The 12,020-nt window shown below is 44.8% G+C and overlaps 1 long non-coding RNA gene across 2 annotated transcripts in view; it reads right to left on the bottom strand.

Moving 5' to 3' along the window:
* The window catches only part of LOC146773113 (uncharacterized), a 315,939-nt gene that overhangs the window by 244,618 nt on the left and 59,301 nt on the right, over positions 1-12,020 (bottom strand). The window contains exon 1 of one of the 2 annotated variants that reach the window (XR_014972200.1): positions 11,263-11,660. The exons of the other annotated variant lie outside the window; for it this stretch is intronic. This is a non-coding gene — a long non-coding RNA (uncharacterized LOC146773113). Of the gene's footprint in view, positions 1-11,262; positions 11,661-12,020 lie in introns of those variants that run through there. 2 annotated transcript variants of the gene reach the window in all.

The following is a 12,020-nucleotide window of genomic DNA, read 5'->3' on the forward strand; positions in this document are numbered from 1 at the left end:
AGGCTTGCAGAACTTGTCTGCAGTCCTGTTGCTGATGGTTAGTGAGGCTGTCAGAAAAGACCACACCATCAACTGAACCATCATCAGGGTTCTGAGTCAACAGGTCTGGGAGAGGGTCACTCTCTTCCTCCTGCCCCTCATCTGTAGCCATGAGTAAGCCCATGTCTGCCCTGTCAACATATGCCTTCAATCTGTTGACATGAAGCACCCTGTGGGGGCTTCTGGGAGTCCCAAGGTCCACCAAGTAGGTGACTTCTCCCTTTTGCTCAACAATAGTGTGGGGTCCAGACCATTTGTCTTGGAGTGCTGCTGGGGCCACTGGCTCCAACACCCACACTTTCTGCCCTGGCTGGTACACAGTCAGTACAGCCTTTTGGTCATGCCAAGCTTTTTGGAGTTCTTGGCTTGCCTCAAGGTTTTTAGAAGCCTTCTTCATGCACTCTGCCATCCTGGAGCGGAGACCAAGTACATAATCCACTATATCAAGTTTGGGTTGTCTGAGAGGTCTCTCCCATCCTTCCCTTACTAAACATAGGGGTTCTCTTACAGGATGCCCAAACAAAAGCTCAAAAGGGCTGTAGCCAACCCCCTTTTGTGGGACCTCTCTGTAAGCAAACAGAAGGCAGGGTAAAAGATGTCCCATCTTCGCCTAAGCTTGTTTGGTAACCCTTTTATCATCCCTTTTAGGGTCTTGTTGAACCTTTCAACAAGCCCATTGCATTGTGGGTAATAGGGGGTAGTGAATTTGTAGTTTACACCACACTCCTTCCACATTGCAGTCAAATATCCTGACATGAAGTTGGCACCTCTGTCAGACACAACCTCCTTTGGAAAACCCACTCTGGAGAAGACTCCAAGTAGGGCTCTTGCCACAACAGGAGCTGTTGTGGTCCTTAGGGGTATAGCTTCTGGATACCTGGTGGCATGGTCCACTATCACCAGTATGAATCTGTGCCCAGATGCTGTTTGGGGGTCCCATTGGTCCTACAATGTCTATCCCCACTCTCTCAAAGGGAACCCCCACCACAGGTAGTGGTATGAGGGGGGCCTTTGTGGTGCCACCTGATTTGCCACTGGCTTGGCAGGTGACACAGGAGCGACAAAACTCCTTTGTATCTTCTGACATATAAGGCCAGTGAAAGTGAGGGACAAGTCTGTCCCAAGTCTTGTTCTGGCCTAAGTGCCCTGCAAGGGGAATATCATGGGCCAAGGTAAGAAGGAAGCCTCTGAAACTCAATGGTATGACCAACCTCCTGGATGCACCAGGCTTGGGGTCTCTAGCCTCTGAGTACAGCAGCCCTTCATCCCAATACACTCTATGGGTACCTTGAGCATTCCCTGCAGCCTCAGCAGCAGCCTGCTGTCTGAGGGGTTCAAGAGAAGGACAGTCTAATTGAGCCTGCCTCAGATCTGCCCCTGAAGGTCCCTCTGTCCCAAGAAACTCAACCTGATCAGGTTCCAGTTCTTCTAGGACAGTTCCTTCAGGGCTCTCAGAATCATCCTCCTGTGAGGGCTGATCCACCACCTGAGGCAGGGGGGAAGGCACAGCCTTTACCCTACTGCTCTTTCTCTTGGGTTGTGTCTGGTCCATTGTCCCAGGATCCAGCACCTGTTCAGTGTTACACTTTTTGGCCTGTGACCTGGTCACAGCAAGGACATGTGCATCTATCCCCAGCATTTCTTCATGGGTCCTATGCTCCACTTCAGACCACACTGAAGTTTCAAGGTCATTTCCCAACAGACACTCTACAGGAAGGTCTGAACTTACCACAACTTTCTTGAGGCCAGTTACCCCTCTCCAGGAGAAGTTAACAATTGCCACACTATGGGAGGTAGTGGTATTGCTAGCGTTGGTCACTAGGTAATTCTCACCTAGCATGATCTGTCCAGGGTCCACAAAGGCAGGTGTCACCATGGTGACACTAGCCCCAGTGTCCCTGTAGGCCTGAGCCATTCTATTATTGATAAAAGGACTCTGTCTGTACTTGCCCAGGTTACTGGGACCCACAGTAGAGGACAAAGCTATGTCCCCATCACAGATCAGAACAGCCTGAGTGGGTATCCTGACTAGGCCAGAATCCTCCTCAGTTCCCAGGGTTAACCCTACTACACCCTTTTGCTGGGAACCACCACTTACAGCTGGACTAGGGGGTACAGTTGCCTTAGGGGCAATGGTGGCTGGGGGCTTATCCTTTTTGGTGCACTCACTAAACCAATGTGAGTTTGATTTACAATAGTTGCACCATGGTTTTTTTTGGCCATCTTTCTTTTTATCCTTTTTGGGACCACCCTCCCCCTGAGCCTTTTGGGGGCCTGGTGAAGACCTCTGGTCTTTTTGTTTCTGATCATTACCCTTCTGGTCTGCCTTTTTCTGATCACTGCCCTGGTTCTGGCTTTTCTGCTTAACTCTAGTCCTGACCCACCTATCTGCCTTATTTCCCAATTCCTGGGGAGAAGTTAGGTCAGAGTCAATCAAGTGTTGATGCAGCAGCTGGTTTTGACAGTTATTAAGGATTTGTTCTCTCATGATCAAATTATACAATCCTGTATAGTCCTTAACCTTACTACCCAATAACCAGCCTTCCAAAGCCTCAGTGGCACAATCTACAAAGTCAGTCCAGTCCTGAGTCTGTGTCTTCTGGGTATCCCTGAACAACAACCTGTATTGTTCAGTGGTTAGGCCAAACCCATCAATCAGAGCACTCTTCAGGACAGTGTAATTGTCAGCATCCTCATCACTAACTGTGAGGAGCTTGTCTATACCTTTCTCAGAGAAGGAAAGCCACAAGATAGCTGCCCACTGACTTTGGGGTACCTGCTGTACTTTGCAGGCTCTCTCCAAAGCAGTTATCTATTTGTGGATGTCATCCCCACACTTGTAGGGAGGGACAATCTTGCTCAGGTTTCTATTATCATAGGTCCTGTCTCTATCCTTAGGGATATTGCTGCCAGAGCAAGCTTCTCTTTGGCAAGGGCAAGTTCTTCCCTTTCAATCCTCAGATTGGCTTCCCTCATTCTGGCCTGATGCTCTTTTCTCTGGGGGGAAGTCATTCCCCTGTGAGAAGAGGCATGGGAGCTATTAGAGACATGGAGTGAATTGATTCCCTGGAAGGGGCTCTTCCTCTCCTGCTTCTCTGCTTAAGTCCACCTGAGGGTCTGAATGGGGGGACCCCATTCAGACTCCCATGTAGGCTTAAGTTAGCCTGGCTAAGTCTTCCTACTTTAACCTGGCTTTCTGCCTCTTCTTCTGAAGTCTCCTCTGACTCATCTGTATCAGTATCAGTATGGTGAGGGGAATCTCCTGTAGAGGGTAGGCCCTCATTGGTACTGAGGGTACCATCTTGGGAGGCTTTCTGAATATCATATTCTTCTAGGAGCTCCACTAGATAGATGAGGGTAGGGTTTGCACCCTGTTTTAACTTTCTGGAGGTACACAATCGTCTCATCTCCTGAAAAGTTAGGGTATCATATCTGGAGGCTATCTTTCTAGGAAGGCCCTCCCCTGAGAGAGTATCATCTTGATCTCCTCTCAGGGACATGATCTAGCGAGGGTGTGGTGTGTGCACCTACCTACACTAGTTGTTTCTACTAAACCTCTCTAGTAGTTGTAGTCAGGGTGTGCTAGGCCCTTCAACCTACAACAACTAAGTCCAGTAGGACTTAAGTATTTATAATCTATGTTATATGTACCTAACAATATCTGTGTGATCTTTCAATTTAGTATCTCAAGATTACAATGGTATTACAACAGCAAGCTCAGATCCCAACTGCTGCTCACCAATGTGAGAAGTTGGCCTGATATATGATGTCACTAATTCTAGTGTACACCTTGTATCAGTCCAAACAACCCTTATGGTGATTGGTTGTAAAGTCAACCTTATAGACCAGCTATCCTAGTGGTAGCATGGACAAGAGCAGTCTTAGGCTAAACTCTGTATGGCATGTGAAGCCAGCTGTTATACCATTTGTAATCCCTTGAATACCAAATGAAAGGACACCACAACAGATATATAGAAAAATAGAATGTATTTATTCTAGTCAAAATACCCTCAGCACTCTTTATGAGATTCGAGGTAAGTACAACACAGTCTTATTTAATCATACATAAGTCACACAGGTAAGTAATACAGTCAGGCCCTAGGGGCCACGCAAAACATATACTAAGTAAGTGGTATAAGAACCACTGTCACAAACACAGGATCGGCCTAGGGAATCGCTGGGGCTACACTATACTACCAAAGGTCTTCTTTGCAGATGGTGCTCGGGATTGGGGCTTCTCAATTCCCCAAGCACAGCCTCGAGGAAGCCTCAGAGGTCGCGCTAGTCAGTTATTAGCCACTTTTCCCAAGTCGCCCGTCCCACGTCCCTCGTCGCCTCCACGGGTCTCAGCTTGCTGTCGATGTGGATCTGGTTCAGAGGTGTCTGGAAGTCACGGCGCTGGTCAGTCTCTGCAGTCGTCCCTCGTAGGATTAGTCGCAAAGCAAGCAGCGGTCGCTGGATGGTGCCTGGTTGCCCAGGGTGGTCATTCCTTGGCCACAAGGGAGATTCTTCAGTCTTCCTCCTGAGGTCGAATGTCGAAGGACCAGAGTTTCTGTTCAAGTTGCAGATTCAGGATAATCTAATTTAGCAGGGCTCAGCTACCTACTGATATACTGGGCTAGTGGGCTGGGCTACCTGCAAGGTCCCTCCTATGGGTGGGACCAGGAAGGGGAGTGGTTACACCCCCTTTCCTTTGTCCAGTTTCGCGCCAGAGCTGGGGCTGGAGTGCCCCAGCGCCGGTTTGAACTGGACTATGCATGGGACACCTTGTGTGCCCCAGGCAGTGTCTAGTTTCTTTCATCCCTCCCTGCCCCAATACACTAAGGCATGTCTGGGGTGGTGCTAGCACCTCCCAAGGCAGGAAACCTATTGTCCAAGCCTCCTTCGCTGGAAGGACGCCCAGCAGCAGGAGGTCAGACTTGTGTCTGTGGCAGCAGCATCCATTTTGTGATGCTGGGGCTCTGGTTAACTTTAACCGGGTAAGTAGGTTTCAACATGTCTTCTCCCTCTAGAAGGGAGGAATAATATCCTCATTGCCAGAAATGGTATGGGGGTATTATTCCAAAGTGTTAGACACCTTACACGACATGTTTTGATAAAGCCAAACCATAGTTACCATAACCGCGAGGATTATAAGGCACTTTAAGAGTATATGGTAGGTGATATCATAGAACAGCTATAAGGACATGGTTCCGAAAGCTGCAGACAGGCTCAGCTCATGCTAGAGCACCATCTCACATGTTACCAAGCACTCTGCCTCCAGGATTGTTAAGGCCTGCCATAGGAGTGGCTGATAGGTACACATGTGTCTATATATAAGGTAGGTATAGGAATACTACACCTAAGCAAGGGGTGATTACACGACCTTGCCCCAGCTGAGTGATCAGCCAGTTGTGTCATAATGGAAGGCCAGGCCAGGGGTGGCATAATACATGCTGCAGCCCCTGGTAGGCCTAGGGTACACGTATGCCCTGGGTACACATAGAAAGCAGTCCCTACTCTCCTACACCATGAAAGTCACTAAATTAACCTGTGCTTAACTCTCGGTAGCTTGGCACAAAAGCAGAACAGCTTAACTTCCAAGCACTGTGTGCTGCAGGAATATTTTGCACAAACAGTAATAAAGTAAAAGCACAACACAAGAAAAATCTCAAACCAATTTTGAAAAATGGGCTAACTTTATTTATTAAAATGTACTCTAAGATGACAAAAACCAAATCAATAGAACCAGGGATATGCAACTTTGAAGTTTTAGGCGTGTATAGTGCCTAAAAGAACAAAGTACCAATTGTGACTTTCGCACTGAATGACCGCAAGTTCAGGCAGACCATGGTGAAACACATTTCAGATATAGGAACCAGGTTAGTCCAACCGAAAAAGCTTTCTTCTCAAAGTCTGGTGAAAAAAAGAGTCCATAACTTCAAGATTTTTCCTTTTCTTGTAGAGGAGTGTCCTCTGATGTCTGCCAAGGGTCCAGGATCTGGGGAGGCACCTCTTGGAGATCAGGGACTAACTTTAGATAAGGCCAGCAGGGTTCAGGCAGACCCAGTTAAAGCAAGCCATCTGGGCAGTTGCAGGGAGGCCTCTGGAGCTTGTTGCGTTCCTGTAGCTCAGAACAAGAGGTCAGCCAACTGACCCTTGGAGTTATCCTGCTTGAGGTGAAGAGAGCAGACCCAGTCTTCTTTCTCAGAGAGCAAAGCAGGTCGGAAGCAGCAGGGCAGTCCTCTGGGGAACAACGAACCTCCTGAGCCACTCTTCAGTACATTCCTGGACCTGTGGACATTACAGAAGGACTGCAATGTTTAAACCTCATGCCAGCCTTTATATTGGAGGGATCCCCTATAACCCTGACATCTGGTTCTGGAATGTTCTTCCATTCCCTTTTCAATGCTTAAAGAAGTATGTGGTGACAAAAGACTAGTGTTGAGTTCATTTGTGTGTGTGTTGGTGGCAAGCCTTAAAATGAATTAGGGCAGGAAACAGCTCTCTATACCCCCAGCCATTCTGCTAACACCTTGTTCCCTATTGTTCACTGTCTGGCTCTAACAAAAACAATGAATAGAAACATCAGGGCAGGAAAATGGCAACTTTCTCAAAGTGCCTTTATAAAAATCATAATTAAAAATCTGACTGTCCCATTAAAGCGGATTGTAAATTACAATTCATTTGAGTCCAAACACGACCTTTCCACCAATTCCTTATCAAAAGTTAGCGCTTATTAAGTGTAATAAGGTAAAACAGTGTTATCCAATGGGAGAATAAGGCCTCAGTAGTAAAAAGAAATTAGGAAGTTTCACTACCAGGACATGTAAAACTTAAAAATACTTGTCCCACTTTTTAAATATAGTCAGGGTACATTGTGAGTCTTTAGGCCCTACCTTAGGAGTGACAGACGTATCTTAACAAGGAAGGTCTAAACCGGGAAAAAGGTTTATTTTTCTAGGTTGAAATTACAGTCTTTTTAAACATGTCTCAAGCCTGCCATGGCAACTATTTACGTGGGTGGCAAAATCAGTGCTGGAGGCATTTAATTTACAGGTCCTGGGTACACGGAGTACCGCTTTATTAGTAAATTAAATGTGCCAATCGGGTGTTAGCTAATTGCCAGATATAGCATTACAGAATGCAAGTAACTTCTACAGAGACACAGTCTAGCCACAGATACCTTAACTTTGAATTCTCCGCTGGTGCCAGCCTGGAACAAAAAAAGTTTCAGCAGTACCTCTGCACGCCGGGGGTGTTGTCGTACGGCTCCGCGATGATGTCATCACTGGATATGCCGTCAGTGGAGCCCTACAAGTCCTCTTCGGCGCACATATGTCAGTTTCTTCTGTGAACAATTCTGCACCAGAAAGCAGAACCACTACAGAAACTAACCTTTTTTGGCACACTGTTTCCACAACCAAACATCTTTGAAACATTAATAAAGAAGAAACATCAAATGGTATATTAATACCAGACATGGATTTTAATTAAAACCCCTGATAAAATCAACAAAACACAGGGCAACATGATGTGATCACTGCCACCTCTGGTCATACGGTATATTCTGCAGATGGAAAAGTCCACTGTTAGTTCATTAGAACTTGGGCAGATTGCTTAGGAATGGTTTTTTTTTTGGGTCTCAGCAACGCAGAGAAATTCTGTTCTGCAACACTGCCACCTCTGGTCATTCGGGATATTATGCAGATGGAAAAGTCCACTGTTAGTCCATTAGAACTTGGGCCGAGTGCTGAGGAATGAGTTCTTTTTTTTGGTCTCAGCAACACAGAGAAATTCTGTTCTGCAACACTGCCAACTCTGGTCATTCAGTATATTGTGCAGATGGAAAAGCCCACTGTTAGTCCATTAGTACTTGAATATTTTCAAACTAATACAATGCAATAGAAAATGGGTTTTCTAAGCGTTAGTAATCAATACTGTGGAGACCGTAATATTGTGCAAATCCACAGGTTACTCAAAATGTAAATCTCAGTTTTAATTCTTTTAAGGCATGATACACCAATAGTAATTAAGGGATCTTTTGTGATGAGGGAGAAAGGTTTACGCTACAGTTAGTGGGAATAATAAAAACTATGAACATCAGATTAACATGTTCATCTTAGTACATTCCAATCAGATACGCTATAGAGTAGTTGAGAACATTGTGATTAACCACACCTTCAAACAAATGGACAAGTCTCCAATAATGCTCTAGCTTCTTTCATCTCACCATCCAGGTCTTCAGCTGGGCATCCTGTTTACCCTGATAACCATTTCAATACCATGATAAATGTATCCTAGCGCTTGCTAGGCAACCGACTACCAACATGTCAGATGACATTCTGCTCTAGCTTTATGATGTCAGGCACCACTTGACCAATCGCCCTGGGTGACGAGGACACACAGGAAAAAAAACATCAGCAATTATGCACTAGGTAAATATCTGTAATTATGACAGCAAGGCAAGTAGGAGGTGTAATGGAAAGTACTCTGAAAAACCAAAAACATTGGGCTCCTTTTGAAAGTGGGATGGAGCTACAGGAGGCAGAGTATACTAAACAGCAATCCATCTGGAGAATCAGAGTCCCATATACAGAGTGCAGGGAAACAGGTTAAATGAGTTTCAATCCATGAGAAAGAAACTCAATCGCCCTCACCTATGGCAACTCATTCCAGCCTTAAAGACAGTAATGTCCTCTGATGCCATTGTTAGCACAGGTATCTAACGCAGGCTGGGTCAGCCTTGGAGGCAAAGTCTTGGATAATGTATCACGATCACTGAAACATCAAACATATTGCTACAGTCTCAACAAAAAATATAATTATGCCAAAGGTTCTTGTTTTTTTTTGGGTCTCAGCAACGCAGAGAAATTTTCTTCTGCAACACTGCCACCTCTGGTCATTCGGTATATTCTGCAGATGGAAAACTCCACTGTTAGTCCTTCAGAACTTGGGCCGGGTGCTAAGAAATGGGTTCTTTTTTTTTTTTGGTCTCAGCAACACGGATAAATTCTCTTCTGCAACACTGCCACCTCTGGTTATGCGGGACATATTGCAAATGGAAAATTCCACTGTTAGTCCATCATAACTTGGGCCGGGTGCTGAGGAATGGGTTCTTTTTTTTTTTTTTGGTCTCAGCAACGCAGAGAAATTCTCTTCTGCAACACTGCCACCTCTGGTTATTCGGGACATTCTGCAGATAGAAAAGTCCACTGTTAGTCCATCAGAACTTGGGCCGGGTGCTGAGAAATGGTTTTTTTTTTTTTTTGGTCTCAGCAACGCAGAGAAATTCTCTTCTGCAACACTGCCACCTCTGGTTATTTGGGACATTCTGCCGATGGAAAAGTCAACTGTTAGTCCATCAGAACTTGGGCCGGGGGCTGAGGAATGGGTTCTTTTTTTTTGTCTCAGCAACGCAGAGAAATTTTCTTCTGCAACACTGCCACCTCTGGTCATTCGGTATATTCTGCAGATGGAAAACTCCACTGTTAGTCCTTCAGAACTTGGGCCGGGTGCTAAGAAATGGGTTCTTTTTTTTTTTTGGTCTCAGCAACACAGATAAATTCTCTTCTGCAACACTGCCACCTCTGGTTATGCGGGACATATTGCAAATGGAAAATTCCACTGTTAGTCCATCAGAACTTGGGCCGAGTGCTTAGAAATGGGTTTTTGTTTTTTTTTTGTCTCAGCAACACAGAGAAAAAATCTCTTCTCTGTAACACTGCCACCTCTGGTTATTCGGGACATTCTGCAGATAGAAAAGTCCACTGTTAGTCCATCAGAACTTGGGCCGGGTGCTGAGAAATGTTTTTTTTTTTTTTTTGGTCTCAGCAACGCAGAGAAATTCTCTTCTGCAACACTGCCACCTCTGGTTATTTGGGACATTCTGCCGATGGAAAAGTCAACTGTTAGTCCATCAGAACTTGGGCCGGGGGCTGAGGAATGGGTTCTTTTTTTTTGTCTCAGCAACGCAGAGAATTTCTCTTCTGCAACACTGCCACCTCTGGTCATTCTGTATATTCTGCAGATGGAAAAGTCCACTGTTAGTCCATTAGTACTTGAATATTTTCAAACTAATGCAATGCAATAGAAAATGGGTTTTCCAAGCGTTCGTAATCAATACTGTGGAGACCGTAATATTGTGAAAATCCACAGCTTACTCCAAATGTAAATCTCAGTTTTAATGTTTGACCTAGAATATAGCTCTCAATCCTATGCCTCATTTGCTACAACTCTCTACACAACTCTAGCAGCTATATCAGGACGTAGATAAAAAGTTGCAATTGCCAGCCAAGTGACGGCGTCCCCTTCTCAGAGCAATTCTTTTAAGGCATGATACACCAATAGTAATTAAGGGATCTTTTGAGATGAGGGAGAAAGGTTTACGCTACAGTTAGTGGGAATAATAAAAACTATGAACATCAGATTAACATGTTCATCTTAGTACATTCCAATCAGATACGCTATAGAGTAGTTGAGAACATTGTGATTAACCACACCTTCAAACAAATGGACAAGTCTCCAATAATGCTCTAGCTTCTTTCATCTCACCATCCAGGTCTTCAGCTGGGCATCCTGTTTACCCTGATAACCATTTCAATACCATGATAAATGTATCCTAGCGCTTGCTAGGCAACCGACTACCAACATGTCAGATGACATTCTGCTCTAGCTTTATGATGTCAGGCACCACTTGACCAATCGCCCTGGGTGATGAGGACACACAGGAAAAGGAGACATCAGCAATTATGCACTAGGTAAATATCTGTAATTATGACAGCAAGGCAAGTCGGAGGTGTAATGGAAAGTACTCTGAAAAACCGAAAACATTGGGCTCCTTTTGAAAGTGGGATGGAGCTAAAGGAGGCAGAGTATACTAAACAGCAATCCATCTGGAGAATCAGAGTCCCATATACAGAGTGCAGGGAAACAGGTTAAATGAGTTTCAATCCATGAGAAAGAACCTCAATTGCCCTCACCTATGGCAACTCATTCCAGCCTTAAAGACAGTAATGTCCTCTGATGCCATTGTTAGCACAGGTATCTAATGCAGGCTGTGTCAGTCTTGGAGACAAAGTCTTAGATAAAGTATCACGATCACTGAAACATCAAACATATTGCTACAGTCTCAACAAAAAATATAATTATGCCAAAGGCCCCACTAAATAGGTCCTGAGGGCTCTCGGATACTTGGAATGTATTTATTGACAAGCAAAAGTATTCAATGTGAGTTTGACTTACCATGTAAATGGATAACGGAAGGCCGAGTGCTGAGGAATAGGTTCTTTTTTTTTTTTTTGGTCTCAGCAACGCAGAGAAATTCTCTTCTGCAACACTGCCACCTCTGGTCATTCGGTATATTCTGCAGATGGAAAACTCCACTGTTAGTCCTTCAGAACTTCGGCCGGGTGCTGAGAAATGGGTTCTTTTTGGGGTTTTTTGGTCTCAGCAACACGGATAAATTCTGTTCAGCAACACTGCCACCTCTGGTTATGCGGGACATATTGCAAATGGAAAATTCCACTGTTGGTTCATCAGAACTTGGGCCAAGTGCTTAGAACTGGGTTCTTGTTTTTTTTTTGGTCTCAGCAACGCAGAGAAAAATTCTCTTCTCTGTAACACTGCCACCTCTGGTCATTCTGTATATTCTGCAGATGGAAAAGTCCACTGTTAGTCCATTAGTACTTGAATATTTTCAAACTAATGCAATGCAATAGAAAATGGGTTTTCTAAGCTATAGTAATCAGTACTGTGGAGACCGTAATATTGTGAAAATCCACAGCTTACTCCAAATGTAAATCTCAGTTTTAATGTTTGACCTAGAATATAGCTCTCAATCCTATGCCTCATTTGCTACAACTCTCTAAACAACTCTAGCAGCTATATCAGGACGTAGATAAAAAGTTGCAATTGCCAGCCAAGTGACGGCGTCCCCTTCTCAGAGCAATTCTATTAAGGCATGATACACCAATAGTAATTAAGGGATCTTTTGAGATGAG

Source organism: Triturus cristatus, chromosome 12, assembly GCF_964204655.1.
Source record: "Triturus cristatus chromosome 12, aTriCri1.1, whole genome shotgun sequence".
Classification (NCBI taxonomy): Eukaryota; Metazoa; Chordata; class Amphibia; order Caudata; family Salamandridae; genus Triturus; species Triturus cristatus.